Source organism: Sorex araneus, chromosome 3, assembly GCF_027595985.1.
Source record: "Sorex araneus isolate mSorAra2 chromosome 3, mSorAra2.pri, whole genome shotgun sequence".
Taxonomy (NCBI): domain Eukaryota; kingdom Metazoa; phylum Chordata; class Mammalia; order Eulipotyphla; family Soricidae; genus Sorex; species Sorex araneus.
The window spans coordinates 6,730,739-6,748,882 of record NC_073304.1 but is presented as its reverse complement, the minus strand read 5'-3'; the positions used below and the strand labels follow the sequence as shown (position 1 = coordinate 6,748,882).

The 18,144-nt window shown below is 54.1% G+C and overlaps 1 protein-coding gene across 3 annotated transcripts in view; it reads right to left on the bottom strand.

Moving 5' to 3' along the window:
- DICER1 (dicer 1, ribonuclease III) overlaps window positions 1-13,507 on the bottom strand; it is a 73,339-nt gene extending 59,832 nt beyond the window's left edge. Inside the window, exon 1 of one of the 3 annotated variants that reach the window (XM_055130184.1) lies at window positions 13,265-13,507. The gene's annotated coding sequence lies outside the window, so the exon portion shown is untranslated. The remainder of the gene's footprint in view (window positions 1-13,264) is intronic. The other 2 variants (XM_055130179.1, XM_055130180.1) reach the window with 2 other exon arrangements.
- Window positions 13,508-18,144: the final 4,637 nt, after the last annotated feature.

Genomic DNA, 18,144 nt, shown 5'->3' with positions numbered 1-18,144 from the left:
AATAGCACAGCGGGGAGGGCGTTTGCCTTGCACGCGGCCGACCCAGGTTCGATTCCCCGGCATCCCATATGGTCCCCTGAGCACCACCAGGAGTTGTTCCTGAGTGCAGAGCCAGGAGTAACCCCTGAGCATCGCCGGGTGTGACACAAAAAGCAAAAAAAAAAAAAAAAAAGAATTACTTCCAGTCTGTGCTGAGAAAAAGCTTTACTGAGGGGACCTCAGTGGGCCCGAGGGAGGATCCAGTAACAGGGGCAGGTGAACGGGCCCCAGGGCCTGAGCTCAGCCCTGCCTCACGCAGTCCTCCTCGAGCACTGCTGGGAGGTGCTGGTGGCCCCAGCACTGCCAGGCCCAAGCAGCCTCACGTCCTCTAGCTCTAGAACTGGCCAAGTGACCACTGAGAGTGACCGTGGCACCCACTAAGCACTGAGAGAAGGCTCCCACAGCGCACACACACACACACACACACACACACACACACACACAATTAACATGCATTGTTTCAGAGGAGGCTTTAAGTCACCCATAACTGCCCCCAGAAAGGCGCGTTCAGGACTGTGCACTGCAGCCAGGTGCCCTGGCCCCATCCACGCCACCCGCCCTCTCACCCAGACCCTCTGCCATCTCTGCCGAGCACGCGAGAACTTCTCCCTGGGCAGGGGCCAGCGGCTCACACCCCAACCGTGACAACCCTTCAGGGGGAACTTTCCAAAGTTAGGAGCCAGACGCACGACTTGGGAACCCCCAAGCTTCCAAGGCTACTGTAGAAACTTGTCTTTCACTCGGGTCAGAATCCCAGTACCCGGGCAGGGCGCGGCTGGCCTGCAGCGTGCAAGCAAGAACCCTGGGGGTCTGCAGCACAGGAGGGAGAAAGCATCACTCAGATAAATGTTTTCTTCTCTATTCAGCATCACCTACGGAGCGACGGAGAAATCACCGTTCTAAGCACCACGGTGGTAACCGAAGGAGCAAATCGCCACTGGACATTAACACGATGGGGGAGGGGGAAGGCACGCAAGTGTGTGTTTACAAGGGCCCCGGTGCCTCTCTCTGCAGCGGCCGCCGAATCCCACGGGAAGGGGACGCTCTTCCAGTGCAAAGCCTGATCTAAAGCCGAGTGGCCAAGTCGCCAGCCCTGCCCGGGGCCGCACCAACAGCAGCCGGCCGGGACCGCATTCTCCGCCCACACGCGAAGCCTGAACGTGTCGGCAGGGAAGCTGAGCCGGACCTGGGGTTCATTCGGCAGAGTTGGCCCGGACACGCCCCACCAGCCTTAGCAGCAGATGCCAGGAGAGCCGCAAGAGAACCCCAGACTGAAAGGTGATGAGCCTCAAGCACGGCGCAAAAACCTGACCCTGGGGCTGGAGCGGAAGCACCGCGGGGAGGGCGTTTGCCTTGCACGCGGCCAACCAGGGTTCGATTCCCAGCATTCCACATGGTCCCCCGAGCACTGCCAGGAGTGATTCCTGAGTGCAGAGCCAGGAGTAACCCCTGTGCATCGCCGGGTGTGACCCCCCCCAAAAAAAAACTGACCCTGGGTCACACCCAGGGGAGGGGAGGAGGGTGGGCGCCAAACACTTCAGGCATGAGAGAGACCAAACGGTTCTTCCTGAGGGGCAGGGGGAGAAAACAGCAGACTGGAGGAACTCTCCGTCAGCCCCTGTCTGCCCCACGGTGGAGGGTTCATTTCTCTCCCTGGCACGGGAAGGAAAGGGCTCTTCTGGGGGCCCCAGGCTAGGACTGCATAAATATATGTCACTAAAGTCACCTTATCTGCCCTATGTCCCCTCCTAGGCCCACCTCGCCATGATCTGCCACTCCGAGAATCCCCAAACGCCTTTCCCTTTGTCACCTCCCAACAATCAACCCCCCCCCCCCCCAGCATTGCAATGGAACAGCGGGTCAAGGGCCTGAATTCTCTGGACTGTCACTTGTCCTTGCGGCCCTCTCAGGAGCTGTTTAATCTATTAACTTCCCGGGCCCCGGCTGCTGAGCGCAAGGGCACTCACTCCAGGCGCACTCAGAGAATGCGACACCGGGGCCGGGCTTGATTTTCCTGGACCCAACAGCTCTACCGGGGCTGTGTAATGAGGCATATCCTGAATATGTAGTGAGGGAAACGTGAATGCCTGCGACACGTCCTCAGACACTTCAGGGGGAAAAGGGATGAAATCGGAGAGGAAGGGAAACCCGGGTGAGGCGCCAATCACTGGGAGCCGTGGCCAGCAGGACGGGGCTTCTCTGCAGTGCCCCGTGACCCGCAAACCTGGACATGTTTTAAAACGTGAAGGTTCAAGACCTAACGACTAAACACCGTTACATGTGTCCGACTATCAGAAGGACAAAGAGAAACAGGCCCTCTCCGCTTGGTTGCAGTGCCGCCTAAAAGGGAACATTTAAAGTGGTTTTTCCCCCACTTAAAAAAAAAAAATCGGGGCTGGGAGTGATAGCACAGCAGGTAGGGCATTTGCCTTGCACAAGGCCGACCCGGGTTCGAATCCCAGCATCCCATATGGTCCCCTGAGCAGGAGTAATTCCTGAGTGTAGAACCAGGAGTAACCCCTGTGCATTGCCGGGTGTGACCCAAAAAGCAAAAAAAAAAATCTTTGGTTATTTTTTTTTTTTTTGGCTTTACCTCCTGTCTCTGAAACTATTCATCCATCCTGACTGACAAAGATGCACGCACCCGCGTAGTCTGCACCAGAAGTGAACTTCGCTGGGGGAGTAGTGACAGCAGCAGGGAGGTCCCGAGGGTGGTGAGGAGACGCTTGAGGGAGCACTGAAGCCGAGTCCATGTGCACACATGGAAGACAGATAGTGTGTGCGCGCGCGCACATGCATGTGAGTATGTGCATGTCTGCCAGACTCGGCCTCACGCTTCGGCCTTGATTTCCCCTCCTCTCACCTAGCTCATCTCCACCCGAGACCCCAGAGCAAGAAAGCCGAAAGGGCACTTCCGCTTCCCTCTTCCTGGCTGCACGCACACCAGGGTCCCCGCCCGGCCCTGTCCCTGCGTGCAGTCCGCCGAGGGTCTCTTCTCCCAGGAGCCTCCCTTCCCCTCCTCCCAGCCCCCGGGAGCATGAGTCACGCCTGCTCCAGCTCCGCCCCGCCTCCCACGCTCTCCCACCGCAGAGCAACGCGGAGCCCTTGTCAGAGGGCCTCCCGGCGCCTCCCAACTGTGCATTCATCTAAGGAGAGGATGACGCTTCATTACTGGCGAAGCCCAGTTTTCTCTTAAGCCTCCAGAGACAGGAATTCCAACAAGACGACCCGCATCAGAATGGAGCCTCTTAAACTCACTCTTGTTTCCCTCCCCTGCTCCAGTGAAGCACAGCACGCGGAGATGCCCCGCGGGGTGCGGGCGGTGCAGGGAAAAGGAGGTGGGCAGGGAGCCAGGCTGGAAGTGGAATCCGCTCGCAGGCTCCAGGAGCTCAGGGGCAGGAGCGCCCCCCTCAGGCCCGGCGATGGGAAGCACCAAGCCCAGGTCCTGATTCCTGCCCATAATCTACCACGCGCACGGTTCACTCATGGTCCAAGTCAAACGTGCATAGTACTAAAAGCACCCGGCAACATTCTGTATGGAAGACGGATAGTCTGTGTGTGTGTGTGTGTGTGTGTGTGTGTGTGTGTGTGTGTGTGTGTGTGTGCACGCACGTCTAGAGGACAGGGCTGGGGAGACCTGCAGGGACACGTGGAAGAACACCCCCAAACCCCGAAAGAAAGGGAGAAAACCAAAACAGTACCGCAGGGACTTAGCCTTCAGGTAAGTCAAATCACAATAGTGAAAATATCTGTTGGAAAGAGGAAAATCAAAGGGACGGAATCCATTCGGGAGAGAAGGACAACACGGCAGCTCCCACCACTGAGCTCTGGCCTGACGCCTTGAGCCAGTATTCCGGAATCATCGGCTTGCACCAGCGCAGACCCGACTCTGAAGATATGAGATGGACTGAAGGCCCCACGGGAACTGGTCGGCCAACAATCAGGCACCCACTGCGCCCCCCAAAACACAAGGTGATCCCCAAAAGAGTAACCAACAAAGCTCAAATCACCACATAACAGTGTGTGTGAGGAAAAGAGAGCAGGAAAGACCTTCAATGACAGGTACATCCTCCCCCGATCCCCAGGCTGGCCCTGCACACACGCACACACACACACACACACACGCACACACACACACGCACACATATATATACACATATATACACACATATATATTATATTATATGCATGTGCATATATATATATATATGCACAGGTACACACACATACACAGGTATACGGTGTATTGTCGAAACAGAAACTCTCACCACAGATGGGTCCTCTCTAGAACATGCCATCTGGGCCTGACTGCCCTGCCCCCCAAGTGATAACATCCAATGAACAGCTCCATGTTTCATATGACTTAGAAACAATCCTTCAAAGGCCGATTCAATGGGCTAATGCACTTGCTTTGCATGCTAGAGGCCCAGGATCAGTTCCCAGCACCACATGGTCCTTTGAGCACCACGGGGAGCAACTCCACACACCCTGCACTAGTCTTCAAGCACCACTGGATAAGGCTCCAAAAGCAAAAAGCAGAAGTCAAGTCAAAAATAAGTGGGATGAGGTTGGGGCAGGGGGGTGGGGGGAAGAGAAGAAAAGTACCTGCCATCGAGGAAGACAGGGGGTGGGGGTGGGTGAGGGGACACTGTGCTGGGAAATGTACACTGGGGGAGGGATGGGTGTTGGAACACTGTATGACTGAAGTCCAATCATGAACAGCTTTTTAAGTGTCTCACAGTGATTCAATAAAAATGTTACAAAATCACTGTCACTGTCACTGTTATCCCGTTGCTTATCAATTTGTTAGAGCGGGCACCAGTAACGTCCATCATTGTGAGACTTATTGTTACTGTGTTTGGCATATCCAATATGCCACGGGTAGCTTGCCAGGCTCTGCCGTGTGGGCGCAATACTCTTGGTAGCTTGCCATGCTCTCCGAGAGGGGTGGAGGAATCGAACACGGGTCGACCGCATAAAAGGCAAACGCCATACCGCTATGCTATCACTCCAGCCCAAAAAAGTTAAAAAATAAACAAAACAAAAGAAGAAAATTCCGGTTAAACTGACGTTAAAAAAAAAAAAAAGAAGTGGGATGGGAGTCTGGAGTGACTCAGCAGGAAGGGCACTTGCCGTCCACGCAGCTGACCTGGATTAAATCCCCAGCACCACGTACGGTTCCCTGAGCCCCACCAGGAATGATCCCTGGGCCAAGAGCCAGGGGTCAGCCCTGAGCACTGCTCACTAGGATCCCTCTTCCATTAAAACAGCCACAAAACCTAGGCCCAGGGACGGCACAGTATAGACCTCAAACATCTGAGAGGTGCCAAGTGCAACTGCCAAAACACAGACAGCATCTAAGTTACCTTCATTCCATATCCAGATGGCAGAGCAAAACCTCTCTCACACCAGACCAGACACAAATGCCACTTTTACTACAGATCTAAATGCACAAAGCGAAAAAAAATAAAATAAAATAAAAATCCCATAAAGTTATCAGAGAGAAGAGGAAAAAAACCTCATGCCCTGGGGGTAAGCAGAAACATCTTAAACAAGATAGAGAAAAGCATTCATCAGCATGGGGACGTCAGGGGACACAGGCCAGGCAGACTGCAGTGAAAGGCAGAACTCTGTTCGTCCAGGGATCTGACAGGAAGAGCAAGCCAGAGTGGAACCGGAAGACAGCTCCTCCAGACCAGGAAGGGGAAGGCAGAGGGGCAAACTGGTCATGGGCAAAACCCTTCCCAGTCCAGGTTTCAAACCAGCCAGTCAGCTACAGGAGCAGTGAGAGTAACGCAGACCGCCCCACGGTGGGCCACACCCCCGTCAGCGGAGCTGCAGTGAAGACAGCGCAGCCAAGCCAGGGGAGAGAACGAGCAGCTTAGAGCACCTGCCCGCCCCACTGCAGAATCACGAGCCAGACATATCTGCTGACTGCAGACACAAAGCTGAAGACACACATGTCCACACACGTCTCTCCATAACGTACAACTGTCTGCTGAAAGGTACAACTGAGAATGCCCAGGACTGCAAAGGTCATGAGGCCCAGAGCTGAAAAAATGGTCCTCAACCATGCCCGAGACCTTTCCACGGGTTACTTGCTCTTTGCCAAAATCAGAACCTTCCAGAAGGCTCTCTCCACCTCTCAAACATTTACTCACTTCACAGGTACAGAGATAGAGCACGGAAAGGTTCAACTGTCTCTGCCATCTCCCGTCGGACTTTATCTTGTTCTCAAGGCTTATTTCCCAGGGTTCTCTGCTCACATGCCCTGTTCAGAACCCTCACAAGCCCAGGGTCCATCTTCTTCTTTCCCTGCGGTCACTCCATACAGACCCTAGTGGTCAGCGAACTCTCTTTTCCACATCTCCTACGGAGTTGAGATTTCCCAGCTGGATTTGGAGACGCCTGTGAATTACCTGGTGGCTATGAAGAGAACCAGAGAGCCCTGGGGTTAAGGCAGCTGGTTTCATCCTTGACCCCGCATGGTGCCCCAAGCACGCCAGGTGCAGCCCATTCACTCCTGAGCACCATCTTGGGTGACCTGAGCACCACTGGGGTGCTCCCGGCTCTCCCCAACTGGAGAGCCCTTAGCAGCAGCATTCTCCTCAGGCCCTTGCATGGAACCACCTGCCCCACTGCCCAAGAACCACTGGGAGGGGCTCCCGGACCTCCTGAGCAACACTTAGGGCATGCCAAAATTTAATTAAAAATTTTCAAGATATCTTGGAGATGCGTCCCCATTCTCACGGGCAAGAAAATTAAAACAAGGTCTAGAAAGGCCCTGGCAAGGTGCCCTGAACTCAGTTATTTAGAAACAAAGCCAAACTGCCACACAGATTGCTTCTCCCCCCCTTTTTATTTTCCGGTTTTGGGGCCACACCTCGCGATGCTCGGGGCTCCTCCTGCTGCAGGACCTGGGGAAGGGTTCCCGGCAGTGCTCGGGAAGCCACGTGGTGCCAGGAATCACTCCCAGGCCTCCTGCGTGCAGAGCCAGCCCACGAGGTTGGCTCTCCGAGCCAGAACACAGGTTTCCGAGCCGCGCATGACTTGACACTGTTCAATCCGTCGGTCGACCAGTCGTGTCGGCCTCAACGATGTAAGATAGTCGCCCCCACAACCCCAAGAGGCCGAGGCCCCCTTCCCAGCGGAGCCCCCGCGGGTGCTGTCTGTCCTGCTCGGTGGTCAGAGATGGGGGAATCAGACCCTGACCCATACTTGTCCCCATCAGTCGTAGAACACTACAGTGGAAACTACCGGCCCTCCGTTGTGCTGAGCCAACAAAGCTTGAACTTGCGGGAATGCCAGCTGCCCTTGAGTACCAGCTGTGCAGCAGGGCACGTTCAGGGCAGGGCAGTCTGAGTGTGGGGTTCATCAATCACATTACTCCTGCCCCCACGCAGTGCTGCCAGCAGATGGAGGCCAGAGACCGCCGGCCCCCAAATATCCCACCCCACCGCGCTAGAGAAGCCCTTCCCCGTCTGCCCTCCACGCGGGAGTAGCTCCAAAGCCACCCCAGGCCCTTTGTCCTTCGTCTTTTAACCCATCGGTTGCCCATTAGAGATCTTTCTCTAATTATTCAGCGGGACTTTTTGGTTTTGTTCTCAACTGGTTTGCTGAGATTTTCCAACTCCCTGAACAATTCCCAGATGTTTCAAACACCCTCCCATACCCGCCCCCCCTCCCCACATAGACACACAAACACACACTGTATTGTCACCACTGGCCAGGCTCACCCACAAGAACAAGGAGGAAGCTTCTAGCCCTGCCATGCTCCCGCTGTTCTGCAGTCCCCATCCAGGAAGGTCTCGCCCGTCCCTCGCGCTGCAGGAGTCTCATGACCCGATCAGATGCTTCACATAGACAGCAGACAGAGGCAGCATGGCTGGCCTGAGACCCCACGAGTAATGATCTTTGTAGCCCCCTAAATAAACGGTAATTCGCTCCACGAGACAGCTTCTATGCACTTGGCAAACGTGAGCCTTTTCTTAGAAGCTGCATGAGTTCAAACATTCAAGATCAAACCAACCAATCTCTCAGCCTTCGTATGACCCTTCCATGTGCAGGGCCCGGGTCCTCCCCTGCCCTTCCCTTCCCATTTTATAAACTGCAACAGCCAAGGCACCTACTGTCGCCTGAGCCTCAAATTTCAAATGGCTCAAGCCAAAACTGACGTCACCTGTGTCTTAGTTCTAGTAAGCATTGTAGTAACACCCGGGAGTGTACTTCTGCAGTCTTACGTAAAAGGCATCGGCACGCTGCATATTAGAGACCAAACCAGCTAGAGAGACGGCTCAAAGGACGGGGTGCAAGCTTTGCATGTGGGAGGTTCAGGGTTCGGGGGTTCAATCCTCAGCACTGCCAGGAGTGACACATATCACACACGCACCCCACACACACATATCCAATCACAGAGCTAGGTGTAGCCCCCAGGCACAGCCAGGTAGCCTGAAAACAAAAGAACAAAAGAATAAAATAGGGTGCAAGTCAACAATTCACTGACAGGTTCAGACAGGAAAGCTGTTCTGCACCCTAAATTTTGTTTTGTTTTGTTTTTCGTTTTTTGGGTCATACCTGGTGGTGCTCAGGGCTTACTCCTGGCTCTGTGCTCAGGGAACACTCCTGGCTAGCTTGGGGGACCACCTGGGGGGTCGGGGATCAAAGTCCTATCACTGGTATGCAAGGCAAACATCTTACCCACTGTATTATCACTCTGATCCCTAGACCCTAAATTCTGCAATTTAGCAAAGACCTTCCTATAAAACGGAAAATGCCATCAGCAAGATGTAAGAAGTCACGCTTTGCTATCTAGGCACACACTTGTGCACAAACAGTTCCACCTCTGAGATCCACATACCTTTCCAGAGACGGGCAGAGAGCCCTGAAACAGTGCGGGTTCTTACACGGTACAGGAGAGTTCATTTTCAAATGCGTTCTTATGCAGCCCTTGTCAAAAGCCTGACTGGGCTATCTGACGTCTGAGACAGCACTGGCGAGATAAATGAACCATCCTCCAAGAGTCAGACCTCCAGGATGACATGCACCCACACTGAGGCAACTTTTCCTCTTGTGGCCCCGGCTTTTCTCTGCCTCCTCCTATACAGCCCTGTGAAAACCGTTTCCCCATCATTTGTGACATGCAAACTATTTTCCCCTTCTAGGTGTTATTTTATGTAAGAATCCCAATGGTTAATTATTCTTTGGACAGAAGGAAAGCTCACTTCTCCTGATTAATTGGTACACTTCCCTTCATTAATCAATGCCAACTATAATTAGCCCCACTTCCGCTCCTGCTCTGGCTAATAAAAACATTTTGCATGACAGATGCTGAGTTCTGCTGGCCTTAAGCTTCTCATCCGAGTCCCCCTGCCATATCCTTCACATCGCGCCGCTCCGAGCCTTTGCTTGGAGCCTTTGCTTTCCCGGGCATCCTGAGCACCTGTCTAGTCACTCCACGCTCCTTCCCAGCACAGCCACCGCACTGTCACACGTGGTTCTCTCCAGAGAAGGTGCCCTCTCATCAGGGAGACCATCTAGCCTGCCGACCGTCCACAGGACCTGGGACACATCAGGGAACCAGCAAAAAAGCACTGAGAGATCCAAGCTCACAGGTTAAGGAGGCAGAGAACCAAGGCCACGGAGCTGCCTCAGCAAATCAGTCTTCCATGGCAAGCCAGAAGCGAAAAAGGACATCGGAAATGGTGCAAAGAAATCTCTTGGGAGGAGCAAAACAAATTTAACCAGTGAGGAACTTACACATATTCGGCTTCTGGAATGAACTAAACTCTTAAATACCCCAAAAGGAGAGCTCAAGGGCCTCCAGCTAAGTAACTGGCCCCCGCTACCAGCCTCGACCCATTCTAGACAGGCCCTGATGCCACCTCCTCCAGGGAGCCCTGGCGTATGGAAGAGCTGGTCTGTGAGGACTGAAACATGTTCGTGCTGGGCCAGGCCCCAGGGAACCGGAGCAGGTCCTGGCTTTCGGGGAGATTCAAGTCTCTCACTGGTACCAGGGAACCATCTGCGGGGAAGACGAGTCTGGAAACTCCCTGAGAAAGCTCAGAGAATGCAAGCAAGCCTGGGGATGACAAGAAAACCACCTACGGACCCACCAAAGAAGTGAAATACAAAGGCCCCTGCATACCTGCGAGAGCCGTGACTGGCGTCCCACCGGAGAACACTGAAGGGCGCGGAGTGAGCCGTGGGGTCAGCCCCTGCAGACAGTGAGAGTACCTTTACCCTCACCCGGGAAGGAAGTCCCTGCACGGGCCCAGACTGCCGAGACAGAAGAGAAGGTGCAAGCAGGACGCCCAGGAGGGCCAGTGTCAACAGACACAGACTCAGCTGGGAAAGATGGGGAAGATCCAGAGAGCTGCGGGGCCGGACTCAGGGTTGGGGACCCTGCAGGGCCGGAAACGGAACTCGGGTGTTCGGTGGGCAAAGCAGGCACCCAGCCCTCAGAGCAATCTCCCCAGCCAGGTCACATCTGTTTACCAGACAAAAAGGGAAGGTCTGAACCAGGAGAAATCAGAGGCCACCCACACATGTCCTCGGGGTTCGCTATAGGCTAAAGTAGCTCTCCCTAAAAGCTACTGGGAACAGCCACACAACACAAGGAGAGTGTGTGGGACATGGGACATGAGATCAACTGCCTCAGAGCTGTCCCCACCACTCTGGACTGGTCCCTTGCACCTGTGACCTACAACCCGGAGCCCCTGAGGATAAAATAAGGAAGGACCGGATGGACGGTGTCTGAGACACGGTGAGGACTCGAGCAGAGGGGTAGGAAAGCACCGGAAACATCTGGACCACCTAAGCGTCTTAGTGATAAACAGCTCCCTTCTCTCTGGGGCCATGAGTAATGACCACAGGCTGTTAAGGTCACCAGTGAGAGAATGTGTATGAAATACCTGCCTTGCTCCAGAAAACAAGCAGCGTGCAAGTCAGACCTGGGCAGGGAGTGAACATCTCAACACCACAAAGCCACCTCTGCCCCGAGGCCACACTCCTCACCGCACCCCACCATGAAAATCACGACTCACGAGCCCCACTTTGGAAAATGCCCTCAAAAACTCAGACAATAGGAACCAGAGCGATAGTACAGCGAGCAGGGTGTTTGCCATGCCTGCAGCTGACCCAGGCTCGATCCCAATATCCCATATGGTCCTCCGAGCACTGCCAGGAGTAATTCCTGAGTGCAGAGCCAGGAGTAACCCCTGAGCATCACCAGGTGTGGCCCAAACACAAAAACCAAAAACCCTCAAACAATAAAACTCAGCCAGGGTAAAGCCACTGGGCAACTCCTGCTAAGCCTTGGGTGACAGGAGGGGCCAGAACTCAGCCGTGGAGAAGAGCTGGTAACAGCAAGGAGAAGTGAGGGGCCCTGGGGACAGCTCAGGGATGACAGCATAGAACCCCAGAAGGGGCCTTGAGGTCCACAACCACACATGCTTATGTGACCCCCGATACAGCAAAACCAGTGACTCGGGGATGTATAAAATGTGCATTTTTTTAAAAAAGGAAAAAAATGTAGAACCACCCCTTACTAAAATAATTACAAAAGGGTTTCCCCCCACCACCAAATTGAATGTGATTAACAACCCTGTCCTTAAAACAGATTTGGAGCCCAAGTCACTCCGTTAACCCATGTTACCTCTTAAATGTTAACTGGGACCTGTCTGCGTGGGCCACAACCAGCAGAGCTTCTAAGAGGGGCTCAGAGGGACCATGCAGGGCTGGGATTAGAGATCCAAGCCATCTCCCTGGTCCTATAGTGACCATACTAAAAGCTGTATTTACTCCTTTTCCATGAACCATGTGCATCAAAACAGCACCTAGCAATATTTTACACATGTACCACTGGTCACGAGCTTTAAAGACCACACTTTGCCAAGTAAACCGATTATTCCAGAATGTAGTTCTCCAAACCAGGAATACTCCTCAAATGACTACTGTCCAGAGTGCCCTTCAATACATCCAGCATCCCTCAAACAAGGGTCCTGGGGACAGACCAAGGGGGAGCCACTGGTGACAACTTCAGAAATAAGGGGCAAGGCAGAACGGAGCGAGGGCAGCTGGTAGGACAGGGAGGTCACAGGAAGTTAGGTCAGCGGGGGTGACCGTGGGGAAAAGGCTGAGAAATGCTGCTCTACCCCATCACCCATCTTCACTAGCTGAGGAGGAGCGCGCATCCCATTCGGTCCCCCATGCACCGCCAAGAGTAACTCCTGAGAGCAGAGCCAGGAGTAACCCCTGAGCATCGCGGGGAGTGGCCCAAAAAGGAGAGAGGGGAAGAAAAAGAAGAAACTCCAGGACTCATACCAACCCAATTCCAATTTCCTTAACCTTTATTCGGGGCACATTAAAAAGTGGGGTTTCCACCCCGACCCACCCCCGACCACATAACTCCCGTTTCTCTGTACTGGCTGGCACTTGAGAGGCAACAGCCGAAGGGGCAAAGGTGCAACTTCCCCACCGGGAGCCTTGTCCCCGCGGGGCCCTAACTCCCCTGGGGAAAGTGGCAGCCCGCGGTGCGGAGTCAGGACCGGGCCTGCGGGCAGGACAGCACCGCGCGCGCGGGTGAACCCTGGGTAACATCTGCGGCTCGGAGATAGGGGCGCGGGGGCGCGGGGGGCAGCAACGCAGACAAATCTATCGCGTTCAAGACCGACACTGATTGCCCCCACCCCCCTCGCACGCCGCGAGCAAAAATCCTCCCAGGAGGGCTCCGCGGGGGACTGGCCTGGCACTGGACGCGCAGAGAGACGGCCTCGGTCCCCCAGCCCCAGGACCCCCAGCCCCTCCAGAGCTGATCACCGGCCGATCCACGCGAGCCCCCCCCCGAAGGCTGCACCCCCAGCCCCGCGGGGTGGACCCCGCCGCCGCGGGTCCCCCGGGGATGCCCCCCCGAGCGCGGGGCCCGACCTGTCAGCGGCCGGGGCCCCGCGGGCTCCCCGCGCGCCCCACGCGGGGCCGCCGAGTCCCCGCTCCGCGCCGGCCCGCGCGGGCCCGCCGGGGCGGACGGAGGCGCGGATCGGGCCCGGGGAGGTGGGCGGGGGGCCGGGGCCCCGCAGGCCGCGCGCCCGGGCCCCGCCGGGAGGCCGCCCCGGCCGCTGGCCCCGGCTGCCCGCTCGGGCTCCGGCCGGACGGCGGCGGCGAGCGCGGGGCCCCGGCGGCGCCGGCTCCCGCCCGGGACACAAAGCGGCGCCGCGGGAGCCCGCCTCACCTGCAGCCCGGGGCGCCGCGGCCTTCGAGAACCATCGGAGCGCGCTCCGGCCGCGCGCGTCACAGCCCGGGCCTCCCGCTGCCGCCCCGCGCCGCCGCCGCCGCCATTTCCTCGCGCTCGCCGCCGCCTGGTCCCCGCTGTCAGGTTACTCCATTCACCTGGGCCCGGAGCCGCCCGCGCCGCGCCGCGCCGCGCCTCGACCCCTCCCGCCCGCGCCTGCGGAGACTGCGCAGCGCCCGGCCCGCCCGCCGCCCGCGCGCCGCCCGCGGCACCGGCGTAGCGCCGCTCCGAGAATGCCACCCGCGCCCGCGCGCCCCCGCCGCGCGCCCGCATGAGAGCGCGCCTCTGATTGGCCGCGGCGCGGCGGTGAAAGGTTAAGCCCGGCGCCCCAGCCACTCAGGAGCCGGGAGACAGCGGGCGCCGACCGCGGGGGCGGTGTCGGAGGCCCGGCGCCCGGCTGGGACCCCGCGCGCCTCGGCCTGCGTGCGGCCCGGCGCCTGCACAGCCCCGCGCGGAGCTGGGGCAGCCCCGGGCTCCAGGCGTCGTGCCCGCTTGCTGCGTTGCCCCCTCGGGCACTCCTTACCTCCCTCCCCCCACAGTCGGTCCCTTGCAAGTGGTCCTGGACTCTGGCGTTTGTCCTCCTGGACGCTTGACCACCACCCGACCCTCCGCACCCCAGAACTGGAATCGCGCCTGCCGTGGGGGCAGTGGTCCCGTTTATGGAAATCGGTCATTTGAGTAGGTCGCAGCTGTGCACGCAGCCTTGTGACCGTGACTTAGCAGCAGGGATGGAAGTGCAGTCAGAGCCAGCCCAGAGTCCCTGCCCTGAACCCAGGCCTCGTTTCCAGATGATTCCCCACCAGGTTTCTGCGTCCACCTACTAAGCTCAGGACAGCACCGTCCATCCCCTCTGGCCTTGGGCCACCAGGCTCTGCGGGCCCTCCTCAGAAATCAGAAAGTCAAATGTCTGTTTTCTGTATCCCAGAACATTCATAATGATTTTATTGACGACCTGCCGCAGTAACACAGTAACTTTTGGATACGTTGTGGTCAATATGTTTCATTTCATCTTGTTTTTTTATTTTGTTTCACTGTGTTCACCTGACTCTCCCAGGGCTGACAATGCTCTTCATGTTGCTCTTTGAAGTTTGATGACTTAGAGACCTAGGCGTCGTTTCCCGGACTCTGCGAGGTGTAACTGCCCGGGGTGGAGTGGGTTGATGGATACATAGTTGCAACCGTGTTACTGTCTATGGAATACAAAGTTTTCCTAAAGGAACAGTAACACCAGCCACAAAGCCGCTACTAAGTGAACAATGGAAAAGTGAATCCAGGCCGGCTTGCTTCCGCCTGGTGTGTTCTATCAGGAACTACCGTGCTCACATCCGGTCATGTATTCTGTGACAAATTGGCATGAAGTTTCACCTAAACAGAGACTTGACTTAGACTGCTCCTGGCAGGCCTCCAGGAAAGTCGTGTTCCTTCTAAATGTGAAGCTTTGTAGTCAACAGCACTGCCCAGATGAACGTGAATGTTTGAAGATAATCTTTCTGCGCAAGGATGACTTGGGGAGGGAGGGGGAGCACTGGAAGTGGGGTCCAGTTCACGGTAGAAATTTGTGGATAGGTAAAACGTTCAGCCCCTCTCCTGCTGCCAAAAGTAGCTGAATTTCCCCCCAATTTGCCAGTTTCTTTCATTCTCAACAACATTTTTAATTTCGGGTTGTTTTTTCAGGTTGGTTTGGTTTTGCTTGTGTTTTTTGCTATTTGTATGGGCTTGCTCCTGACTGTGTTTAAGGATCACTGCTGGCAGGCTTGAGAGTCCACATGTGGTACCAGGGATCTAACCCAGGTCGGCCTCCTGCAAGGCAAGCACCCTACCCTACTACCGCTCCTGACAATTTAGTTTTTATTTATTTTTTTATTAAATCACCATGAGGTACACATTTACAGAGTTGTCTGTGATTGCGTTTCATTCATTCAATGTTCCAACCCGCCCCTTCACCAGTGTACATTTCTTAACCCCAGTGTCCTCAGTTTCCCTTCTTCCACCCCTCACCCCACTGTGACAAGGACAGTTGGATATGAGGACGCTGGACAAGAACTGAGTGCTGAAAGTAGATAAAGGGGTATATCAGATAACCATATACCTGTACTGCAAACCGTAATGACCCAAAGGGGAGAGAGAGAGAGATGGGGGGGGAGAGGGAAGGAGGGAGAATGAGAAAATGGGAGGGAGAAAGTTTTTGTTGTTTTTTTAAAAATGCATCAGGGGTCAGAGCAATAGCAAGTCATTTGCCTTGCACATGGTTGACCCGGGTTCAATCCCCAGCATCCTATATTGTCCCCCAGGCACTGCCAGGAATAATTCCTTAGTGCAGAGCCAGGAGTAACCCCTGAGCATCCCTGGGTAGGACCCAAAATTTTTTTAAAGGAAAAAAAGAAATGTATATAGTTCATCCATCAGAAAGAATAAAAAGGATCCAAAGAATTCCCCCCTCTGCACATATAACCTGGTCCCTTGTGCTTTTTTTTTAACCTAGTGTATTGAGAACATATGTTTATAGCAATCTCTACTGACTTCCTCACTATTTTATTTTTATTCCCAGTAATACATTATTGCCAATATGGACCGTAAATTTTTTTAACCAATACTTTGTTGATGACTTTTAGACTCCTGGTCTTTCCTAATTAAACATTGATCCATTTGAACTGATTCCGTGTAGAGGAGGAATAGATCCCAGTGCATATGTGTCCGGCTGGCTACACAGCTGACCATTTGTTGAAGCTTTCCTTCTAGTCTTGCTTTTGTTCTGTGGGGTCTGGCTGTCCACGCTCCAGTTGCTGGCTTGTTTTAAATCTGGAAACATAATCTGTAAAGGATAGTGTTTCACGCTTTGTTTGGATCACTAGAAATCCTAGAGCTAATATTTCAGCTTGCGGGAGCACCGTGCAGAACCATGGGGTATGCATTTTCCGTGGGCTCATTTTTATTTTTCCTTCGCCCTGATTATTTCCATGATTGGTTTTGCTTTGTGTGCAACAAGCCAAAATAGAACTAGACCTTTAAGACTTTCTGTTTGCAAACAGAAATCTCTCCAAAGTAGCACTATCAAGGGAAGAATGTATCACAAGGAGTAGGAGTAGAGTACAAAAGTGGGTCGCAGAGAAATAGGGCTACATCTTAGGAAAGGATGATCACAGAGTTAAAAGGATTCCAGGAACCCAAATTATACCCTCTTTCCTCCTGAGATTCTCCCCTCCCCTGCACACTTGCTTCATCTTTGAATGTCTCTCTACTGCCTGGTTCTCTCTGCCTTTCCAGCTATACAGAAGAAGACACGCATCACCCCCACCCCATTCGGCCAGGACCTCAGCATAGGATGGGGGATGTGGAGGGAGACAGGGAGCATGAAAACAAGGGAACAAGGAAGGGGGCATCAGACCCCAAAGTGAAGCAGTTGATTAGAGTGATGCAGGGTCTACACAGAGAAACAGGATTCTCATGAGAAAGGCACCCAGACTTTTTTTTCCTTTGGGGGTCACTCCTGGTGATGCTCAAGGGTTACTCCTGGCTCTGCACTCAGGAATCACTCCTGGCGGTGCTCAGGGAACCCTATGGGATGCTAGGGCTCGAACTCGTATTGGCTGCATGCAAGGCCCTTTCTGCTGCACTATCACTCCCATGACCCAGACCTCTCAGAGTGCAGTGAGTACAAGCACAGATGGCCGATTTCAATGTGAACTGAAGGGGGTAGGGGAGCAAGTGGGGCTCAGAAGGCCTGGGGGCTGTTCTGGTGATTTTCAGACAACCAGGTAAGGGCCAAAGGACGTGGTCCAGTATCAGGATTACCCTGGAGGTGCTCAGGGACCTCCAAGGTTATACCCAGTGATCATGTGGTTCAGGGGGCCACACTAAGGTCCACCACATGGAAGGCAAGTTCCTTAATTCCTATGTCAGCTCTTCAGAATGAATTGTGGATTTTTTTGATTAAAAAAACTCACTAAATGGCAAGGTAAAGATATGCATGTGTCGGACATATTTATGTATATTTATTTATACACTTGTCATCCTGTTGTATAAATAAATGACAAGTGACAAGTGAAAAAAATGAAAAAGTTCTTCATGATTGAAGAAGATACTGTGTTATTTGCTGCTCTTAGAATGTTAGAAATAGTTCATGGAAAAAGTATGAGAAGGAATTTTTAGTTGTTTTTTATGAAGTGATATTATTTACACTTTAAATTTATTGTACCTCTCGAAGAATCCTGCAAACTACGGAGAGTATCCCGCCCACACATCAGAGTCTGGCAAGCTACCCGTGGCGTATTTGATATGCCAAAAACAGTAACGTTAGGTCTCATTCCCCTGACCCTGAAAGAGCCTCCAATCGTTGGGAAAGACGAGTAAGGAGAGGCTGCTAAAATCTCAGGGCTGAGTGTAATAGAGATGTTACTGGCGCTTGAGTAAATCAATGAACAATGGGATGACAGTGATACAGTGATACAGATTTATTTATGCATTTGCATAAATGATTTAGTCAGTGATTTCCTAGCTCTTTTCATGGAGAGAGCTCAGACCAGCAGCATCGCAACAGCTGGGAAAATACTGAACACCTAAGTTAAAACACTACTTGCCCTGAAGGTCACTAGATCTCCTATCCGAAAATGGGGGTATTTCAAAAAGATAAAGCAGTTCAGTTAAGGGGCCGGAGCGATAGCATAGTGGGGAGGGCATTTGCCTTGCACGCGGCCGACCCGGGTTCAATCCCCGGCATCCCATATGGTCCCCCAGGCACCGCCAGGAGTAATTCCTGAGTGCAGAGCCAGGAGTAACCCCTGAGCATCACTGGGTGTGACCCAAAAAGCAAAACAAAAAAC